Genomic DNA, 14,114 nt, shown 5'->3' with positions numbered 1-14,114 from the left:
TTTTACAGATTCTGCAAGGTGTATGTAAACTTTTGACCTCAACTGTATATAATAAACTCCAGTGTTCAAAAGTTTGGGATTGGTAAAGTTTAATATATTATATATTTAGTATATTATTTTTGCTCATCAAAGATGCATTTATTTGATCAAAACACAGTAAAACAGTACTAATGTAAAATGTTGTTATATTTTAATATGACTGTTTTCTATTTTTATATTCTTTTTTTTATTGAACTTATTCCTGCAATGACGAGGCTGAATTTTCAGGAGGCATTTCTCCAGTCCTGTTCTGTGTGTACTGTATAAAGTAAAAAAAAAAAAAATTGTCTAAAACGTAGTTTAAAGATGCAATAATGAATCTTTAAGCTATATTTTAATATTCTGTCTTTATTGCAATAATAATATGGTTCATTGGTACAGAGGTCTGATGGACTGCTCTGTGCTAAATAGTTATGAAAAACATCGCCAGAAGGTAAAAAGTACAGTGAATGATCATGAAATTTGTGGGGGGAAAAACAGTAATGGCTTTCTCAAGGTCATGTTTCACATATTTAATCTATAATCTCCTTGCATGCACTCCCCCACCTGTATGAATGAGGTTATTAAATCAACTGCCATGATCTGAGTTGTGTTGAGCATTTCAAGTTTCATGAGAAGCCAGTTTGACTCAAGCAGAGATCTTACCAAAGTGACAGGTTTATGGTGATGCAAGCACACATACACACACTCATACACTCATTGCTCCTTAATTTCCCTGCACAACACATTTATGTTCCACAAAGGATGAATGAATTTCTGTGCTGGAAGCAGAACGCTAATGTATTCTGTGGAGTGTTCACTAGGTTTAAAACATAGCCAAACTTATCTTTGAATAATCCAAATTCAACATTAAGTATATTTGTTGTTATCCCAGTAGGTTTAATTTTATATTTCAAAACTAGTTCTACTGCTGAACACACTAACTGCAACTCTTGCCCTACATAGCTGTTAACCATGTGTGATGGTCATTTTTTACACTATTACAGAACTGACTATTACTCATCAGACCTTTATCTCTAATGGGACTCAGTTTGGCCGTCATGCCAGCGTTTCTTAGAAGCTTGTGCCATGATGCCACCCCCTGGCCTGTCTTGCCAAGCCCCGCCCCCATCCCTCAGAGGCTTTCAGGGACAGACCTTCAGGTCATATGGGCTCTGGCTCAACTGCTAAACCATCATGCAAAAAAAAACTACAGTATTCATGGTTGTGTGCCCATTTTTTATGTGTTCTTATAACGCAATAGAACTGATGTTGCATAACACGCAAATAAGACCCCTGACAGTCATTAATCTAGACCACACTCTCCTGATATGACACAATTTTTAAAAATAATTTTTTGTTGGTACTTTTTGTGGTTGGGTGCTGTTATTGTGCAATGGCCCAGTTTCTTGATAGTGCTGATAGTGGGCTCAGGATACTGATATTGTGAGGCAGAGAGACTGAGGTGGGATCCAAAAAACGGAAGAATTGGATATTGTGTCCAGGTGGTGCGCATTCAGTTGTCAGGGTTTTAAACTTGATCAAACAGTGTGAATGAAGACCAAAGTCCACACCCGTGGCTTGATCAGGAAACAGCTCATCATAAACTGTAACTTTTGATGGCCAATTCAGTCTCAGTGAAACAGAGCATGTCAATATTTTAGTCTGATCCATTTTCGTAGGCAGCTTTTGATGCCTATACACTACATGACTTTAAAAGTAAGTGTTGTTCTAACTGTCATCACATTTCACACTACAGGACTTGGATCACAGACAGGTCAAGATATTTCATATATGAAAAGTTCAGATGCAAAACCAGCTAAAAGCCATCTCGGTCAAAAATGAGATAATGCTACTGAGTGAATGCTCCTGACACACAGTATACGTCCATCAATTTTTTTTTTTATTTCAAACTCGCAAAATTCCAGCCTCAGCCCAATCAGAAGTACCAGTACTTACATATAAACCTATACAAAGTAGCCAGAAATAAATGCTAATTTTAAAGAAAATGCTAGATGGATTTAGAGGCTTTTGCTTCTGAACTCTTCATATATAACATCTCTCAGGCATTGTCGATGCCTTTGCTTCTCTCAGCACCCATTCGATTTTGGGCTTTTTGTGACAATCTCCATGAACTGTTGGTAAAAGGAAAACCAGGGCCAGTATGTGGGTGGCATTAAGGACATTTATTTATATTACTTATTAATCTTGATGGTAGAGGTATAGGACATTCCGTATATATATGGAAGTATATTATACTTCTTTAAATGGCACTGTTGAATAATTGAATCTGATTGACTGATGAACATTCAAAGGTGTGCTGTATTTTCAGGGAAATGCATGGCAAAAGTAGATCCAGGCAGGTCTTGACCGCATTACGTATTCATATCGCTTCACTAAATTATTTCAGTTATTTCAAAGGTCCTCACAGCCTACAACAGCAAAAGAACCAAAGCCCGCAACGACACTGACCAAGCAAATAAATATAGTAAACAATAGAATAAAAACGCCAAATGTCTTTGCCACAAATTACATTTTATTATGTATATAAAGCATATTCTATTTCTCCCACTCTCTCTCCTTACAAATGCGCACACATTATAATATATACACAAACACAAAAACGTGTCAGTGCTGTTCTGTTTAGCATAATTTAGCAACTTACTCACTAATAACGGCGCTGTTCTTGAAGATAATGAACTTGCAGTTTCGCTATTTTTTGCTATTTTTGGAATTAGCAATGGAGGTGTTGGCATGTCCTGATTTTGCTGAGTTAGATGTGTTCCTGGGTCAACATATTTTGTTGACCCTGGAACAACATTTTAATCCAAAAATGTAATCTTGACCACATCCCTACACCTAAACCTAACCTTACCCATGAGTAATCCCTAAAATCAGAGGAAATAATAGATGAATGACACTGATGTACAAGAACCAAACACTGATTGTAAGCCTAAACTTCACAAAAACTATAAACTGATTTGTCAGATCTGATTGGTTAATCACAGTGTTGTTCCAGGGTCAACAAGATGTTGATCCAGGAACATGTCGTACTTGGTAAAATCAGGTTCTGCGGAGGTGTTGTATGAGATGCGTAACAAATGAATCATACTCACAACAAAAATTAGGATTGCGATTAATTGCACACAAAATAAAAGTCTGAGTTTGCCTAATATATGTGTGTGTACTGTGTGTAATTATTATGTATATATAAATACAAGCACATTCATGTATATATTTAAGAAATATTTACAAGTATATGTTTATTATAATTTTTATATAATTTATATTATATATAAATAAAAACATTTTGTACATAACATATTTCTCTTAAAGTGCCCCTATTATGCCATTTTAAAGGTTGCTAATATTGTTTTAATAGACTCCCAAAACAGGTTTACATGTATGCAAGGTCAAAAAACACTTCAGTTTTCTCCAATAATAGATAATTTTACCCCATTTCTAAATGATTCATAAACAACTCGTGCAAAGCAGTTCGAAGAATCAGTCTCTCTAAACCCCTCCTTTCCGTGAGCCCTCACTCCTGTGATTGGTCAGATGGCGCAGTCCTTTATGATTGGTCTACCGCGTACAGCGTGTCGGAAAACGAAACGCCCATTGCCATAACTGACTGACAGCACTGGATACTTGTCAATACATAGAAAAGATGGCATTGATTTTACCATAACAATTCCAGCCAGAGTCTGATGATGAAACGGCTGAAGTGACTGATCGACAAGTTAGCACGGACTACCGTGGAAAGTGCTCGCAATTTGCTTATGTAAGTGAACCGGGCACACCTTTATGTTGTAAACTTCAACACTGTATAGTGCATTAAAGCTATGTTTACACTTGGCGTCTTTTTTTCAAACTGCCAACTGTTTTTAAAAAAGTCCTGAGCGTTTTTTTAAACGCCACCGCCGGCGTCTTTTTCTGCAGCTCAGAGCGTCTTTTCAAGTTGAAAAAAAGTTCAACTTTTCTGAAAGAAACGCCCTACGTCAAGCGCCTTTTTGACAGCTGACCAATGATAAGCGAGTAGCCAGAACTGATGTTTCCATAACAACATTGTTGTTATGCGCCATTGTTAACTTTTTCTTGTCAAAAAAGACGCCAAGTGTGAACATAGACTAAGGCGGCTTTTACACCGAACGCAGAAAGCACTGCGCTGTGTTCAGTGCAGCCCTTCAGAGCGCTGCGGCAAAAGTTCATTTGAACAACTCATTTGAACTTTGTCTGTGGCTTTGGTCGAGGCAGAAACAAGCGTCCTCGCGCAGCGGAAGCAATTGAAACGAATGGGTTTCATAGCGCAGCGCTTTCCGCATTCGGTGTGAAAGCCGCTTCGTGGGCCATCCTTTATCATTACTGCAACTAATGAGACAGACAGACAGTCAAGCTGCATCAATCACAAATTGTCAGAATACAGTGGGTCCACAGCTGAACAACAGAACTACAGAAGCGTGGTTTAGCCGGTTAGCAAGACACGTGCAGGGTTGTTACACAACATAACATACACAACTACATATTTTGAACGATCGCTAGAAAATACAATCTTTGTAGATTTTACTCACAGCAAAAAGTTTTACTCACAGCGTAGGATACAGCGTCTTCTGTATAATGTACATGTAAACTTCCATGTGACGTAAACCACATGGAAATTTTACCGTTTGTGGGCGGGCAAGTTGTTCGCGACGTAGAATGTGGGCGGACATTATGCAAATATGTTACTTCGTGACGTGTGGCTGTAACAGACAAAGATTCGAATTCCTGACGACTCCTTCAGGCAAATGTGAGCCGACTCTTTTTTTGATAGACAGTAACTTTATTTATCGTGCACTGTCGACTTCACAACTTTGCAGATAGTTTATGTTCACATACAGCTACATGACACACTGCATGAAAGACCATATTTGAAAAGCCATAATAGGAGCACTTTAAATATATACATTAATTTGTGTGTATTTATATATACATAATAATTACACACAGTACACACACATTTATTAGGCAAACTCAAACTTTTATTTTGTATGCGATTAATCGCGATTAATCGTTTGCCAACCCTAATAAAAATACAATATAAATGGCACATAGTATGGCTTATACACCACACTCCATGAATTTTTCATTTATTTGGTTTATTAATTTGTCAAATATAATAATCTTGTTTCCTAAATATAATGCAGGTACAGTTCCACATTTGTAGACTCTTTACCTAACAAGAAGGTTGCCTGAGCGCTGAAGATGAGCATACATCTGCATTCACTCAGAGGTGATTTACACAGCTTATCTGTTCATATGGAAGGTTTCAGTAGGGGAAAGGTTATTGCATTGTAGTCAATCACTTCACACTGTTAAGGGCGCCAATATGTCATCAAATCTTGCAATGTAAAAGTCTCGGGTAGGTGAAAGGGTCTCATCAGACCCTGTGATTAAAAATGCGGTCACTGAAATATTCCTGCTTTACTGCCTAGTTAGACAATGACTTTACAGGCCATAGTTTTTTGTATGAAGGCAACTTGTAAGGAAACTCATGTCTAATGACCTAGAATAGCTTAGATTAAGCATTAGACCAAACAAGTACTTAGCGATTACAATTAAAATTTCTCTGTTGAGTCAAAGTTTAGAAAAATGGGCTTTAAATAAAGTAAATGAAATAAAATAACTAATTTCATTAAGTCAAGATAAGATTTGGTTGTGCTTTGATGTGCCTTATTTCAATATGCTGTTGTATTGATGACCTTAAAGTATCATTAAGGCTTTATGATACTTTATGGTGTATTGCATCCTTTTTGGTGCTAGAAAGTTTCAATCCTATTGTAATTATGGAAAATAGTGACCAAAATTGTCTTTGGAATTTCTCCTTCATGTTCTGGCATATGATGAGTTTGGATGATGTTTAAATAATGACAGTTTTTTTTATTTTTTGGGTGAACTAATCCATTAAGGGAACCCGGGACAGATCTTGTGCTTACACAGGAAGAGCGGCCTCACAGAAGTAGAGATGCTATGCTGGATTTATGGCAACAGTGACGTCATTAACTTCAGGTGCTCGTCCTTGCTTGCTGCCAGCAGTGTTGCGCTTTCAAATGGCAGTGGTGCAAAAGCATACTGATGCTTTTGTACCTTTGCCATTTACATACTAAAGATCCAGCCAAGTCCCGGAAGGCCAGTCTGTTCGAGTGCAGAAGAATATCAGTGGATTAGCTTTATCAGACACATACTCAGCATAAGAGCCGGTGATATATTATCACCATCAAACTTTGAGTTTAAGATTCAGGAGCAAACCACAAGAAAAAAGAGATAAAGACGAGGGTAAAAGAATGTCCTTTGTGTATAAAGTCCACAGAACAATCTCAGTCCTTGTTAGGTTCAATGGTCTAGTTTTACAGCTCACTGACTACCATATCTTATCCAGAGAGAGCAAAAATGAGAGAGCGAGTTTTTAGGTGTTCTTAGAAACATTCCTGAGGATTAACAGGTGTCGTTCATACAAAGCTGAATGTGGCGGTATGAACTCTTAATACTATTTGGTCACGGTCGTGAAACCTGTCAAACAAACGTGTCAAAAAATCTGATATCTAATGTGAGATTTAATCATAGGAAATTTTCCTGGTGTAGCAGGTAAACAACCTGGTTCCAGATATACCTGATTTAGCTGACTCAGATTGGGAATTCTTTCCTCGTAAAAGGGTGAGACAGGAAATGCCGTGTTACCGCAAGTACATTCTGCTGCTGCAGAGTCATGACACTGGATTTGATTTCATACTTTGAATCCACCTCAATATATCCCACACATACCACACCCAGTATAGCTCTGTGCGTATTCAACTGGCTGAAAGGTAATGTAAACCAGGACTTGTCATTTATAAGCATCTTCTGTAAATCACAATGTGGGACTTTTTTTTTCCAGTGAAACCACGTGTCATTATCACCACCACAACTGGTTGACAGAGATGGGAGTGATGTGCCTTTTAGGCTGTTGTTGTGTGCATGTTGATGTGCCCACGTGTGTGTGTGTGTGTGCGCGAGAGAAAGAAAGAGAAGTAGAGTAAGAGCGACAGGGCTAATTATGAAAGGAGACAGTCTGAGGGTGTTTATGCATGGAGAAGAAAAAGCATGAAGGACAAAAAAACAGAAGGCATAAACATACTGGCAAAAACCAAGAACAAACAAATGCTAAACAAGAGCTAAACAATGTCTGCTCCCATTTAAACAGCTTTTAAATGCTAAATAATGCTTGATGGGTGTGATTTGTCAGTATTATCCTCTTCTTCCAAAGAGTCTTGAACAAATACTCGTGGAATGTGCATGTCTGTGATGGTAACATCTAATGTTAACATTTTATTCTTAGTTGTTAGAAGCAATGTAGCAATAACAACAACCCTGATTATCACCTAGTATCCAGATGCATAACAATTTTAATGTGAATTAAAGGGTAGCTGACTTTCATTCAGTAGATTGAACTAAGGATTCTGGAGTGTGATTAGCCAACAATTCAGAGAATTGTTTCTAAACACATTTTAAATGTATTGCTGAAAACACGTTACAAAGACTGTTAACTGTGTAGTACTGAATTGTGGAGTTGAACACATTTTCACCATTTTTGTCCAATGGTGCTCCCCAGTTTGAACTTCCAAAATGCAGTTTAAATGCGGCTTCAAATGGCTCTAAACAATCCCAGCAGATGAAGAAGGGTCTTAACTAGCAAAACAATCAATCATTTTCAAAACAAATTGACAATTTATATACTTTTTAAACTCAAACGCTCGTCTTGTCTAAGTCTGTGTGAACTCTGTTTTTTCCATTTTTCAATACGGTCAACACAGTTAGGGTATGTTGAAAAACTCCCATCTCATTTTCTTCCCCAACTTCAAAATCGTCCTAGATCGCTGCAAAAGTACTGACCCAGTGTTTACAAAGTGAACATGCAGAGAAGATGAAACGTCCTTTACAAAAAGGTAAACAGCGATGTAGGACGACTTTGACGTTGAAGAAGAGAACGAGACAGGAGTTTTTCGACATACCCTAACTGTATTGACCCAGATTACAGAGACTGTGCATCGCAGAGACGAGACAAGACGAGCGCTCAAGGTTAAAAAATAAATAAATTGTCAATTTGTTTAAAAAAATGACAGATTGTTTCACTAGATAAGATTTTTCTTCTTCGGCTGAGATCGTTTAGAGCCATTTGAAGCTGCATTTAAACTGCATTTTGGAAGTTCACACTTGGGAGCACCATTGAACATATGGAGAAAAATTCTGGAATGCTTTCCTCAAGAAACATAATTTCTTACTGACTGAAGAAAGAAATACATGAACATCTTGGATGACAAGGAGTGAGTAAATTATCTGTAAATTTGGACTTCTCTTTTAAAAGGTTCTTCACAGCAATGCCATAAAAGAACCATTTTTGGTTCCACAAAGAACCATTCAGTCAAATGTTCTTTAAAGAACCATCTCTTTCTTACCTTTTTATGACCTGAAGAACCTTTCACCACAAAGAACCTTTTGTGAAACAGAAAAAGTTAACGATTCTTTATGAAACCATTTAGACAAAAAAAAGTTTGTTCTAAGCCATTTGCTTTTCACTTTAAGACCAGGTTGGGTGCTGAAGCCGGCATTCTGGCGTAGAACCCAGAACCCAGGTGTTGCACCTTATTTACAAGAGGATTGTTTATAGAGAATTGCACACTGTACATAAACAGTGTTCGTAAACATGTCTGAAGATTGTGACAGAGAGGATGACTTGCAATGTTTTGCCCAGCCTTAGTTTTTTGAACCAGAATATACAGACGATGAAGTAAAAGAGATGGATGTTCTACTTCAGAACGCCCCCAGCAAACAGGGGACGTCCCCCCGGACGTTGCGAACGTCGGTTTAGGTCCACAGTACGTCCGCTTTGTAACGTTCGCTGGCGGACGTTTGGAGGACGTCCGTATTTGGTCCGCTTTATAACGTTCGCTGTCAAACGTTCTGATGATGTCCGGATTTGGTCCGCTTTGTAACGTTCGCTCACGGACGTTCTGAGGACGTTCACTTACGTCCGCATTTGGACCTCTTTTTGACGTTCGCTGGCGGACATTTGGAGGACATTCTTCCGAACCAGTTTGTGAACGTCCCTGTTTCGTCCCTTATCTGCCATTTCCATAAGAACACTTGAAAAATCCAGTCGCCCATGCTTGGACTTTATCATCAGACCTGACACCTTGCAACTCAAGAGTTAATTAAATTAAAGACAAATAAACAAAAAATAAACCCACATTGAATTTTAAAGGGTATTATTCCATAAAATAAAATCCCTTTTTTAACTGTGATAATGGAATGCAAAATGCAAAGATTGACATTATTATTATTAGTAGTAGTATCATTATTATTATTATTACTACTATATTATACTGTAGTATAAACAATAGATTTGAATTCATTGTAAAATGATGTTAATATTAATAACTTTCATTACTGCAAAAGAAAAAGTAACTTCTGTAATTCAAGATGTCATCAAATCACGAGTCTGTTTTCAGCATTTAAACATCAAAAACAAGATACACTTCAATAATGTAATAGGCTACAATTAGGCCCTATGTATTCCACATACATAAGTAAAATAATGTTGAATCCCTGAAGAGTGATGAATGCAGCCAAGGAAAACATGACGAATAGAAAAGAAAGTGGAAAACACAGGTAAGACAAATAAATTAATTCTTACTTTTTAATATTTACATATCAAACTGTTGGTAAGCTGACAAGAAAAGTTATTTAGGAAAATTATTTTTTTAGTTGTTAAATTTAAGACTGGTATAGGTGCAGCGCAAAAATAAAAGTGTAATATAGCCAATCAAATGAGCTCGTGATCGAGTGACATCACTTTAGTGTACACGCATGTATCCATGGCAACGCTGAGCCGCTGAGTGACAGTTAACGGTCTTACCGGTGATTTCCTCAAACACGGCCTGAGTTTTCGCTTTTGTCCGGTCAAAAAGGTATTTATAATTTTATATTTGTAGACATTAGCTACCGTAACCACTGCGTATCTCGTAATACTTGTATTTTATTTAATAAAAGTTTATCTTTTGCTGAGGCTGTCCGTCGTATACGGCTGCTGGCCGTTAGCCTAAACACTTTTGCAACTAACGTTAGCACGTAAAGTTGAAACGATTAAAGGTATATAATACTGACAGATATTTAACCAAAATATTGAATTTCCATATGGTAAAAACACACACTGAGACTCACATGGGGCAAAAAGCCCATTTGGTACGGATATCTTCCTATGTGCGCTAAATTTCAGACCGCATGGTCTAAATCCAAATTGTCAGCAGTATTTGCAAATCTTTTGCAATAGATAAACGATGGTAGACATATAAAATGATACTACTACTGAATAAGTTCATTTTGTTGTTTTAGGTTAGAGGACAAGGGGAAGAATTGTCATCCTAGCAAACGGACGTTGCGAACGTCCTATTAGGTCCGCATTTGATCCGCTTTGTAACATTCGCTATCGGTACAAACAAACATAAAAACACCCTGAGCTGAAATTGTAAAAAAACAAACAAAAAAAAAAAACTAGTAAAAAAACCAAAATTCTACTGAGATACAACACAGCATGCAATCTGGCAAAAATGACAATTATTTTGATCTGTTCATCGGTTAATTTACTTATTACATTGGGAACTTCCCTGGTACGTCCCACGAACGAATTTGCGACGTCCTCATGACGTCTAAAAAACCCTACACGATGACATCCAGGGGACGTTCGCAGATGCCATTCAGGGGACGTTGTGGCGACCTTTTTTTGTTAGCTGGGCCGGCTCCTGCATCAGCATGGAAGATCACACGCACAATCATGATACTCTCATGAACGTGCATTGAAGACTAATAAGGAAGAGAAATTGTTATTGAATAAAGTGATTATTTGTGTTTTCTTTGAGCACAAAATGTATTGACTGGACAACTAGTTGTCTGTCACGTCATTCAGTGCTATAGAGCTGCTCTGCCGCACAAACGCGCGTCTACCGTGTGCTGCGTTCTTTAATTTGTGGTTTCGGTAACTTACAGTGACGGAGAAATGAGCTGCGTGTCATCTGAAAGTTTTATATCCAGTCTCCACCAGAGCCGCTCCCTCCTGTCAGTTTTGTGTTTCCACGCGGCTCAAATGCTTCGCTCTGCTCTCAAATTTAAAAGCGGCTGTTGGTTAATGATGATTTGATGGATGAACTCACGGCTCGATCGGACTCTTGTCGTGTCAGAAAGTGATAAGACCTTCAGTTTTATGGATTTCTCCATCTTGGATATTGCTTTGGTCTCTTTTGCTATGGTTAATTGTAAGGAATGCGGGCTTAACTCCTGTTGCACATTCATACCCACAGTATTCGAAATGTGACTGTAAGCTGCTGTGTGAACGGGACATTTCGAGACTTACACCTGTGAGTAAATGCGGTTGTCAATCCCAAAAACTGACAGTGTAAACGTGGCCTTTGTTTCTTGAGGAAAACATTTCAGCATTTTTCTCCATATAATGAACTGATATGGTGCCCCAATTTTGAACTTCCAAAATGCAGTTTAAATGCGGCTTCAAACGATCCCAAATGCGATTGTAAACAATCCCAGCCGGGAAAGAAGGGTCTTATCTAGCGTAGCGATCGGTTATTTTAATAAAAATAATACAATTTACATACTTTTTAATGCCAAACGCTCGTCTTGTCTTGCTCTGCTTGGACTGTTTTTGTTCCAGGTCATGACAGTTAGGGTATGTCGAAAAACTCCCATCTCATGTTCAACTTCAAAATCGTCCTATATCGCTGTTTTAACTTTTTTGTTAAGGGTGTTTGATCTTTTATGTTCACTTTGCAAAGACTGGGTCAGTACTTCTGCAGTGATTTAGGGTGATTTTGAAATGATTTTTGAAGTTAAGGAAGAAAATACGATATATACACAGAGTTCAGGGAGAGAAAGGCAAGACGAGCGTTTGAGATTAAAAAGTGTTTAAATTGTATTTTTTTTAATGAAAACAACCGATTGTTCTTCCTCGGCTGGGATCATTTACAACTGCATTTGGGATCGTTTGAAGCTGCATTAAAACTGCCTTTTGAAAGTTCAAAATCGGGGCACCATACCAGTCCATTATATGGAGAAAAATGCAGAAATGTTTTCCTCAAAAAACATAACTTCTTTACGACTGAAGAAAGAAAGTTATGAACATCTTGGATGACAAGGGGGTGAGTACATTATATGTGAATCTTTGTTTTGGAAGTGGACTTCTCCTTTAAAGACGATTATAAGGATTTAAACAAAAAATTTCTTAATTTGTGTTGCGAAGATGAACGAAGGTCACACAGTTTTGAAACAACATGAGGGTGAGTAATTAATGACAGAATTTTCATTTTTGGGTGAACTGTCTCTTTAAGCCTTCCGCTATAAAAAATATTGTGCAACAGTAGTCTAACTAAATTAATCAGCTGTTCAACAGATTTAAGTGTTTGCCTGAAATAACTGTCCTTCACGATCATCGCTCATAAGCGTCTGGTTTAAAATAGACTTGATGAGTTCAGCAGAGCCTAAAACGTTCCATTACATTTTAAACAAATGACTATGATTATGATAATGATGATGAGTATTATTATTTTTTTGCTAATATTATTTTATAAGCAGAAAAATATTTAAAGTTCCATCACGTCAAAGCTGACAGATCACAGCAGGACTTCACAAACAGGCTGAGAGGTGTAATGATTCCTTTTTTTTCTCGTATTGAGGAACAGCTTCACCGCTGAGTGATTGAAGACTTCCTCTGCTAACATCACTGGGCCAAATTCTCCAAAAGGGAAAACACAATAATGTTGCGATCGCTGTGCATGTGCAAAGCTTTAGGGACTATTACAGGCACATCTGGTGTTACCGAGCATGTCTGCTTACTGTCTTTATCATCTTCAATTAAGCCTTGGCCTGATCAAAGATCCCTTTCACTGATCAGAAACAATGCATTCAGCTTTGTCCAACAGTGTTAGGAAAGAACTAGTTAGGGCCAACTGTAATACAAGGCTAAGAATAGAGTTCACATTTGTCAATGATTTATTGTTCTTGCAAACTACCAACCGGATAGGAGAGAGAGAGAAGGAGAGAAACAGAGCCTTGTTATAACCTAAATTAGTTTTAGTTCAACAAACGTTTGTAAAACAACTCCAGATCTTTACATCATTGGTTAGTCTTGGCATTGGTCATCATATTTCCACTATTTTGGATCCTTTAGACACCACTTTTCTGATGCAGATTAATCTTGAGTTTTATAAATCTCCCAGCATGCTTGTACGTACAGTATGTACAGTGGACCCAAAAAGTGTTGGGACATTAAGTCACAATTAAAATATCAAACCAAACAACATCTGCAAACTATTAACTATGGACATGCTCCACTAAGTTTGTTAACAAGGTGTCCAAATGCTTTATTTAAACAGTATCGAAACGGTTAACAAACTTGTTTTGCCTGAAAAGTACACTCGGCTGTCTTTCTTGAAAAGAAACGCCACTTGGTTTGTCGTTTTATCAATAAAACAAATACATTTTAAATCTGACTTAAGTGTCCAAATACTTTTTGAGGCCACTGTATGTCTTTCTATGCCAAGATACTTGTGCTTTCAGTTTGTGCGGTAAAGTTTTCCACTTTTTCAGACAACACTGCGCCCTAGTGGGTGCAAAACATCTCAAAGTTGATGGAAGAAACTTCCGTACACCATCATAAAAAGTTACCTTGTATTTTTATTCCGTGAAGTTGCAATCAATCGCTAAAGCTTTGTATGTTTGAAAAGCCTTTGAATAAAGCCTTGAATGTTTAAAGGTTGAAGATTCGATACGTGGTTGGATTCTAGGTTAAAGGGAAGTGAAACTTTGGCGTTGTGTCAAAGAATATTTGATTAGATGACTCATATACTGACACAGGTACTGAAACCGTGTTGGTGTGCATGTTCCCATGTTTTTAGAGTACAGTTTGTTCACTAGTGAGTAAATCTGCGGCTAAAGTGTAAATCATGACTAATGCTATAGTTAAACACGATCCGCAAATGACGGGAAAAGTCTTTGACAGGAAGTTAAAGGGGTTGGTTTAT

The sequence above is a fragment of the Labeo rohita genome, chromosome 7 (genome assembly GCF_022985175.1).
Source record: "Labeo rohita strain BAU-BD-2019 chromosome 7, IGBB_LRoh.1.0, whole genome shotgun sequence".
NCBI classification, from domain to species: Eukaryota; Metazoa; Chordata; class Actinopteri; order Cypriniformes; family Cyprinidae; genus Labeo; species Labeo rohita.
The sequence above is the reverse complement of the archived record's forward strand: the minus strand, read 5'-3'. Positions refer to the sequence as shown.